The sequence below is a fragment of the Rhinichthys klamathensis genome, unplaced genomic scaffold (assembly GCF_029890125.1).
Source record: "Rhinichthys klamathensis goyatoka isolate OS25496 unplaced genomic scaffold, OSU_Roscu_1.1 h1tg000599l_1, whole genome shotgun sequence".
In the NCBI taxonomy this organism is placed as follows: Eukaryota; Metazoa; Chordata; class Actinopteri; order Cypriniformes; family Leuciscidae; genus Rhinichthys; species Rhinichthys klamathensis.
The window spans coordinates 342,172-351,306 of record NW_026607054.1 but is presented as its reverse complement, the minus strand read 5'-3'; the positions used below and the strand labels follow the sequence as shown (position 1 = coordinate 351,306).

The following is a 9,135-nucleotide window of genomic DNA, read 5'->3' as shown; positions in this document are numbered from 1 at the left end:
AATCTCCGAGTCGAGCCAGTGTCCTCTCATGTACTCGCTTCAACCAGCTATTACCGGACCCGCTCAGGTGTCTACGCTTGCTCGCCATTCCACTCTACGGACTGGATGCGTGCAATATTCTCCTCAGGTGAGCTTCTCCGAAAGCCCTGAGTTCCTCCAGCACTCCTGACGCTGGCGCCAGTGTCTTTTGCCTGCGTGTGCATGGTCCCTCCCCTGGGCGACCCCCACATGTGTATTTCCACTGTAAGCCTCTCTAAGCATGTGTCTTTCCCTTGGCAAGCCACCTTGCCACCCCTGGGGTTGAAATATTCCACCTGTGGCTGGACACCCCAGTGATTCCCCATTTGCATCCCTCGGGTCATATGTGTATTCTCTAAGTCCCCCCCTCTGGGTTGGCAGTAATTGCAAATTCCCCTAAAATCTTGGGTAATGCTCCCCAGTGTACCTTGGTATTCCTGTGCTAAATTGGAGTCCTTCGTCCGTGCCAGCTCACGACAGGGATCTCAGATTTACGCAGGGCACTGGAAGACAGCTGAGAAGGTGGCGTGATTAGACTGGTATCCCCATTCGTCGTCCTCCGACGGAACTCGGAGTGACAACGAAAGGGAACGTCTCGGTTACGGATGTAACCCTCGTTCCCTGAGTAGGGAACGGAGACGTTCCGTCTTCCTGCCACTTTCCGCTGTATGAGCTCTGAGCTCTGTCTTGGCTCCTCAGCGATTAAATATATCTGCATGTTGCGCCGTCTTCCGCTTTATACCCACGAGGTGGGGCGGAGATACGCTATGCAAATTCCGCAGACCCATGGCATTTCTTTGCCATTGGCTCGTTTTGTAATAGTCGAAGTTGATAGGCTTTCTATGCGAAAACCCCATTCGTCGTCCTCCGTGGCTTTTGTAGCCACTAAACTGAGATTTCTACACCCTTAGTTCTAGAGAAAATTCACTATAGCAACAACCCCCTGCTGCTACAGTTACGTTAATGAGAACAAATATTTTTACTTATAGTAGAGGTATCACATACCACTGGATTCATGTCCATTTCAATCTGTTGTTGTGGTTTTGTTTGTAATCTCCACTCAGACTGGCTCCTGATCTGCTCTGGTGTGTTCAGTCTCATGCTGTACGTTAACACATTGTTGCTGTGTGTTTTTCAGTGACCTTAATGTTTCCTCATCAACCGACACTGCAACATCAATACTTTCGGTTTCTTTATAAAGTGGGAAAGAAACTGGGATATGATGATCGTGTCCATGAAGGAATTAGAAGATCGGACGGCCAGAAAGTATGTTGCTCTTTCTCCACAAACAAACGTTTTGTCCCTTGTTTCCTTCTGTGAACCTTGAGTCTTGCCATAAACATCAGTGTTGACAGTTTTGATCAAAAAGTGTTTAAAAAATGTAGACTGTAGATGATCATTTGCAAAAAAATGTCTTTATTTTTTAGGTTGACATCAAATTTGTTGAGAGGTGCAGACTTTGGGAAACATCGGTAAGTTGACAAGACTTTTTTCTTCATGAAATTCTCTAGTAAGAATTGGTGTTTTAAATTTGGTAATATAGATAGTATGATATATAACCAGTGTTGGGCAAGTTACTTTTAAAAAGTAATTACAGTTACTAGTTACTTCTTCCAAAAAGTAACAAAATTAGTTACTCGGTTACAAATTATAAAAGTAACTAGTTGCTTCAGAAAGTAACTATTGCGTTACGTTCAAGTCAATTTTTAAATGCTCAAATGTGACCCCACCTCAACCCCTCTTTAACGGACCTTAAAATACATGTTCAATTATTTATGATAAATATGAATATTATAATGAAATGGACACTTGATACAATACATTATTAACAGAAACAATGTAGAAAAATCTAAGACTAATTCTAAGTTTTATCTTCTTGAAATTCTCTAGTAAGAATTGGCTTTTAAATTCGGTAATATAGATAGTATGATATATAACTGAATTACACAACCAAAGCCTAGAAGCATCGGTTATAGACAAGGTGGGAATTATGTAATTTTAGGGGCAAGGCCATTTGGCCTCCACCTTTTCTTTTTTTTTAGGGGCACCAAGGCCATATGACAGGGCACAAAGGCCATTCAGTACAATTCGATGGTTTTCCCATTCAGATTGATACCATAACATCCTAATTTGGAATAAGACATGGATTATGACTTTTTTAATAAAAAAAACAAAAAAAAATTAATGAGAGAGAGAGAGAGAGAGCCATTACATCCAGAAGGTATACACCCTCACACAACAATAGAAACAACGTAAATGCCAATAAAAGCATTCAGAAACATGATAATTCAGAAATTATGAGACATTTTTTTTTATGAAACATCTTCATGAAAATAAAATTGAAGTTGGCATTGTATCAATCTAGAAATGCACTGCAGCTAAAGCCACATGTCTGACCATGTTATACTTAAAATCTGAAGATGATATGTCTAAAACTCTGTATTTAGGTAAATGTTTTTCAAGATCATGTCATATGACTTTATTTATTAGCTTAGCAGAGCATCAATACACGACAATTTATGAGATTAAAACCATGTTTGTGCTCCAAACTTACTTTATAACTCAAGTCGAGTGTTCTAAATAACCTTCTGTGATCTGATTTGGCTTCAGATAAAAAAAAATCAGACAGAAAATATAATATTTTATGTATAATGCAATGATGATAAAGTCTATCGATTAGAATAACATTATACATATAATCTATTATTATGAAAATGCCTGACATGGCTCGAAGAACACAGGTAAGTCAAATATCATTGCAAAAATGTTTATTGTCTTCAAAACGACATTATCTGTATGTTACAGCGATCTGTTAGCTCTGTTTGTGGTCTGGACTCATAAATTTTGGGGCATCTCGCCCGGGGGGCGGGGTTACGTCCTGCTTCACATCTCTCATGCGGGTTCTCGTTGACCAGGGTCAGCGCGCACAATAGCGCACACAGGCAGGCACAGAACTAGCTAGCGAACCTAGGTCTAAACCTAAACCTAACCCTAACCCTAACCTAACCCTAATCCTAACCCTACCCGCCCCCCGGGCGAGATGCCCCAAAATTTATGAATCTCGTTTGTGGTCGGGGATTTGGGATTTCCTGCATTGTCGAACGCTCTTCTTCATGTGTTTCAAATATGGACTATAATGTTCAGTAGAGCGCCCTCAGGCTGCTGGTATGAATTGAAAACACAGCACATCAATATACAGCGCTCATATGATTACATCGACGCATTTGGCTATAAATTCAATAAAATATTATTCCTGTCAATTAGGGCTGTAACGATACACCAAACCCACGATTCGATTCGTATCACGATTTTTGACCCACGATTCGATTCGTATCGCGATTCTATCATGGGGGCGGGGCTTGAGGGGGCGGGGCTTGTGGTGAAAAAAAGAGATTTTGAGAGAAAAAAAAAATACCGGTATTTTTATTAAATAACATTAGGAAAAACCTGTATAATCTAAACACCAAAGAACAATAATAACTATGCAAATGATTAAACTATACTAGGCAGTGTAGGCTGCTGCTTTTGGGTTGTGTTCTGTACTCCAACTAAATTGATTTCGGGATGGTGCCGTAGGATATGCATCTGCATGTTGGACGTGTTGCCGGTCAATTGAGGATTAATTTAATGCACTTTCTGAGAACTTATATTTCAAGTTTTGGCTGCAAATTTCACGTCTATAATGCTGAAATTGCCAAATTTTAAATAATTTATCCTCAACTAGTTTTGTGGTGTAGGTCTACATATTTTATAATGTTAACTTCAAATAATACTAATAGTAATTTAAAGATGTGGTAGTTCTCAGGGCCTGAATTTCGTTTTGGAAAATGGGGGGGAAATCCCCCCTTAGATGATTCTCATGGGGGGGATTTTTTTTTGTTTGAGGGGGAGAAAGGGGGGGCATTTTTTCCAAACAAAATTATTACATTTATCTTGCCTAAATGTTTGCGCTCATTGCATTTTTACAATGGGGTAATATTGTTGTTAAGAATTTACACATCACAAGGAAGCTTGATTTAAATTGTTTAATTAAATTGAAAAAAGTAGCACAAATAAATACAATAGAATAAAGATACAAATAAAGACAATTAAAGAGAAAAGTTTTTGAATAGGTCTAACACTAGTATTCATATACAGATACTGAATAAAGTAATCAAATGGAAAATAACACTGGGTGGTATTTTAGTCCTGAATAAATTAAATACATAGGCTATTAATCCTGATTCCTTTAACTTAAAGCCATCTTTTGTTGTTTTGACAACAAAATTAATGACAGACACATATGGCTGCCGTCACTTTAAGAGCTAGTGCACGGATCCTGTGTTCATTATACTGGCATGCGTTTTATGCTTATTAAAGACAAAACCGACTATATTTAGAGTATAGCCTACTCACAAAGACCGAAATTGACAATTTTGCGTGTTAAAGCAATATAATCCGCGAAAAATAGTTACTGGCCAGCTGTTTTTGAGGCGGATTTTCTATGAATGTGCGCATAGAAAATAATCTCAGAGAGCGCGCGAGCACTGATTAGTTTAAAATCGCTTGAATGTTTAAACTGGTAAGACTTAAAAAGACTTCAGTCACGATGCACAGCTGGCCCGATTGTGCAAGTGAATATCCGTCATGTAGCGACCTTACAGTCTATGGTCCCGACTCCTAAACGCGAGTGTTTTATCGCCGCAGCGCTTGATGCTTGCCTTACACAACACATTATGAGAAGAGATAGAAGACGCGCGGCGCCGCTGAACACTCACGCTGTTTGTGAAATTGCGTCTGGAAGATAGTTGTTAAAAGAATGATTTGCGGGAATGATTAGAATTATGCGCAATACCCGCGCCGAAATTCGAGCCCTGGTTCAGGACAGGAAGGATAACTCTGGGAGTTGGAAGGGGTGTGATCGCGATTCTGCCTTCTCACATCGCGATACAGGATCGTGGACCTGAGTATCGCGATTTCGATTTTATATCGCGTATCGTTACAGCCCTACTGTCAATATAAATCTGATGTAAACTGAGAATATATCAATATTTTTCCAAATCTGCACACTTTTGAGCTAAAAGCCGTGAGGGACGTTGTTTTGTGAATCACTGTCATGACGACAACACAGGAGTTTTTTATGAATGGGAGCGTCTGACGCAAATTATTAGACATAACTGTCAATATAAATTTCTCAGAATACAATAGTGGTCAAATACTGAAACGTGAGTCTTATATCTTTTTAATGATATAGTTTGTCAAGGTAATAACATAAAATCTTATAGTAACTTTGATCTATTAAAAAAAAACGCTTCAGTGCGCCGATGCTTTCCTGAGTGTCGTTCTTCTGTTGGTGCTGACGTTACATGCTTCTTGCACTGCTGTTTTGAGGCATGAGATCATCGATGTGATTATAACACTGCACCTGCGCGAATCCACGAACTAATTGAAGTTAAGAGACTACTTGGGTGGCTCGCTGTAATTCAAAGCAAGCCCACTATGCCGCACTGGCGCTTTATACATGGAACTTGGACAGGGCCAGGGCACACAGACCACTGTGGCCGTACGATGATTTTTTTTTCACGGGGCATGAAGGCCAAAGTGTAGGGCAACGGCGGCCATGGCCGCGTGGCCGCGGTATAATTCCCACGCTGGTTATAGAGTTCATGTAAAGTTTTTTTTTTTTTTTCATTAGCTGGGTTTCCATCCAAACGTGAAGCAAATCTTTTTCGAATGAGCATCATTAAATGTTAATGTTTGACTAGGGGTGTGCCGGTTTCAGAATTGGTGATGACGTGAGTCAAATGTGACGGTTCGTAACATAACCGTCATGGGGGGGGGGTTTGAATAACTGTTCGTCTGTTATAGGACAACTTAGTTTGAATAAACAAGCAGACACTGATTAGCTACTGGCGTTTATTTAACATGAACAGCAAGACAACTAGAAGTGAATGTGCTTTCCATTAAATGTATCACACAGTAAACAAATCCTTAACAAACAAACGTTGCAATGAACGTGCTTTGTTTTAAATAAATCACACACAGTAAACAAACCTTAACGAAAAAACTTTGGAATGAACTTTGCAATTTAGACGCGCAAACTGCGTGCCGTTGCGGTGAGACGTGCATGCTCGGGCAGATTCGGCTTGAAGTCGTTCATCCTCGGATGCGGCGTCGCGCGCGCTGTTACAAAAAAGCCGTGCACACAGCCAAGCCAAATGGGGTCTTGCCGGTCTTGCGCACCGAACGCGTCATTTTTGCCGCGCGCACCTTCGCGCTCGTGCGGACAGGTCGAGTATAAACGAGGCTTTACTCCGTGTCAGCGCGCGCTCTGATCGGTAAAGTACAGACAGACCTCTCCCGAATCATCTCCAGCAGTAGCAGCCTCCGTTTCCCTCTTAAGCTGATATTAGTATTTAAACATTCTCTATGATAAATTTTTTTTGTAAAACATATTTTAATAGCACGGTTTTGGCGGTTATAGTGTTCTAATGACGGTGTTCAACTATAACCGTCGGTCTCACGGTTATATAATAACCGTCACACCCCTATGTTTGACTATTCCTTTTAACTCTAATGAAAATAGTGTCAAAGTCAGTTAGAATAATCAAATGTAACAATTTATTATGTCAGGTAAATGTATCATGCCAATTACATAATAAATCCAAAGATAATCGATACAAAACATCAAATGCTCTGGAATAAAGAGAAGAGATGCAAACCCAACATTTAAAAAAAATACTTGAGGCTGAGAGTCTCGGACACTCTCAGTCTCACGGGCTGATCTGAGGACAGAAATGCCCAGAATCCCTTGCTGCGTTCCATTAAATAGCCAGAACCTCTTTCACATGGAAACAATGGTAGTTTGCATTCAGAGTTGATCCTTTGTGTGCCAGTCAGTGTTGAGAAAGTTCACTTTCTACATGAACTAGTTCAAAGTTCAGTTCACAAATTTTAAAATGAACTAGTTCATAGTTCTTTTTTTCCATATGTTGCTGGGAGCTATTTTTTTTTGTTAAATAATTGCCACCACAGCCCATATAAAACAACAGTCGAACGTACTGTCGGCTATTACTGCCTGATGAACGTTACTGTGAACTCGTTCATTCTGGTGTCTGTGAACGCACACTCTCTGTTTAACTTGGGGTGCCAGATCTCTACAGAGCCTTCCAGGCGAAAACCCGGCTAAAACACACCGTAAACAGGCCTTATACAGCAATTATTTGATCGGCGGGCAAAGTTTGCACAGAAATGTACGATTTTGCCATCCTCACCGACCTTGTCATAAAACTTGTTTAAATAATCATACGACGCCTCCCCGCTGCTTTTTCGACTACATGCTGCTTTTTGTTTTGACGACGCATGCGGCGGTGCGACACTGGTGTTGCCAGATTGGGTGTTTTTTTCGCTACATATTAAGGCCTGTTTACGGTGTGTTTTAGCCGGGTTTTCGCCTGGAAGGCTCTGTAGAGATCTGGCACCCCAAGTTAAACAGAGAGTGTGCGTTCACAGACACCAGAATGAACGAGTTCACAGTAACGTTCATCAGGCAGTAATAGCCGACAGTACGTTCAGTTCATGTTCGCCCAAAATATGAACGTGTTCAGGCACAACACTGGTGCCAGTTATCTCTAAACTCTTAAAAACCATATTACCTTTTGTTTTACTTATTTGGAAATGAGACATTTGTACCAGTCACACTGAGACATTTCGAATGATGCTAAATATGTATACTACTCTGATAATTATTCACATTAAACCATATAGATTCTTGTGTGAGTTTTAGGTGTGCCTGAGAGAGAATGAAATGTAGATAAGGTGAGACTTTGTCTCAGGGGAAGAGGGGGAAGTCAATTTTTAATTTCCAGCGAGGTCCTTTGTCTCATAGACCAGTGGTCAGATCTCTTCAACCAGTTGTTCCAGTCTTACAGTAGTGATGTGTGTCGTTCGACTCAATGAGCGACTGCTTTAAGAGAATGGTGAGAGTCGGTTCCCGTCTGAGAGCTGTTTTCGTATGTTAATACAAGTAAGAAAAATATGATTATCCTTTCGCTACACTGCTCAGCCACACGACAAGTAGTCACTAGCTTAATGTTATTTTGATGTGTTTTCATCCTTAATATCAGGTCAGAAGACAAGAGTAGTAACACAAGCAAACAAAGTAGCATTTTAATAACGGACAACAAAGACAGAACGTAGAATTTGTAAAATGAAACTTATCTTATCGAGCAGGGACGACCTTTAACAACCTTATAAATGTGTTTTAAGTGTGATGTGCTTACAATGGTTTTATTTTGAATATAAATCAAAATAATTTGGCAAATGCGTTTCCATCTCCCAATATTCGCATTAATCCTTTTTCGCACAAGTCAAAAACACCAAGCGAGTGTGTGAACATTTTTGCGACTTAAGGGATTTTTTTCTCATTTGCCGTTTCCATCACGTTTCTGATGCGAGGCTTTAAAATGTGCATAAAAACAGGGTGATGGAAACATAGCTAATGCTTTCATCTGTCATTTCCCTCACGCGAATGTTTTGTCACTCTCTTTTCTTTAGCCTGAGTTTGAGGAAGAGGGCACTACATTGCTGAAAATGCAAAAGCCTCCAACTTGCGACCATTTCATTCGGTTGTATGAGCGTTTCATCTTGCAAGACCAAACCATCCTGGTAATGGAACCTCTTCCTGGGTATGTGAGCTTGAGGGAGTTCATGAGAAGAAACTGCGGGTGCCTGACTGAAGAGACAGCGAACCACATCATGAGCCAAGCCTATGTTGCAGGGCGTCACTGCTTGGAAAATGATCTTCTTTACCCAGTACTCAAGAGATTGATACTGATCAACCAAAAAACCCTGCAGATAAAATATGCACACCTTGCCGAAAAAGACTTCGAAAGTGAGTTGGCTTTTTGAACACAGATCATTGATGACTGGTGATGTTTTACTAAACACTGGAAATGTATTGCTTGCAGGAATTGCAGAAACGGATGAGGAATTGGGCTGCGAATTCATGACTCTATGGATAATGGAACAACACAACAAAGAGCTCTTGGGTGAGATCGAGGACGAAGTGAAATTGCATGTGCCTGATGCAAAAACTTTCTTAACTACAGAGAACATGGCAGATCTTCCCATGGTTCA

General features: G+C 40.4%; 1 long non-coding RNA gene across 1 annotated transcript; it reads left to right on the top strand.

Moving 5' to 3' along the window:
• Positions 1 to 1,195: 1,195 nt before the first annotated feature.
• On the top strand, positions 1,196 to 8,618 carry LOC130075718 (uncharacterized). Its single transcript, XR_008805567.1, has 3 exons — positions 1,196 to 1,284; positions 1,446 to 1,490; positions 8,554 to 8,618. It is a non-coding gene; the product is annotated as an uncharacterized LOC130075718 (long non-coding RNA).
• The last annotated feature ends 517 nt before the right edge of the window (positions 8,619 to 9,135 follow it).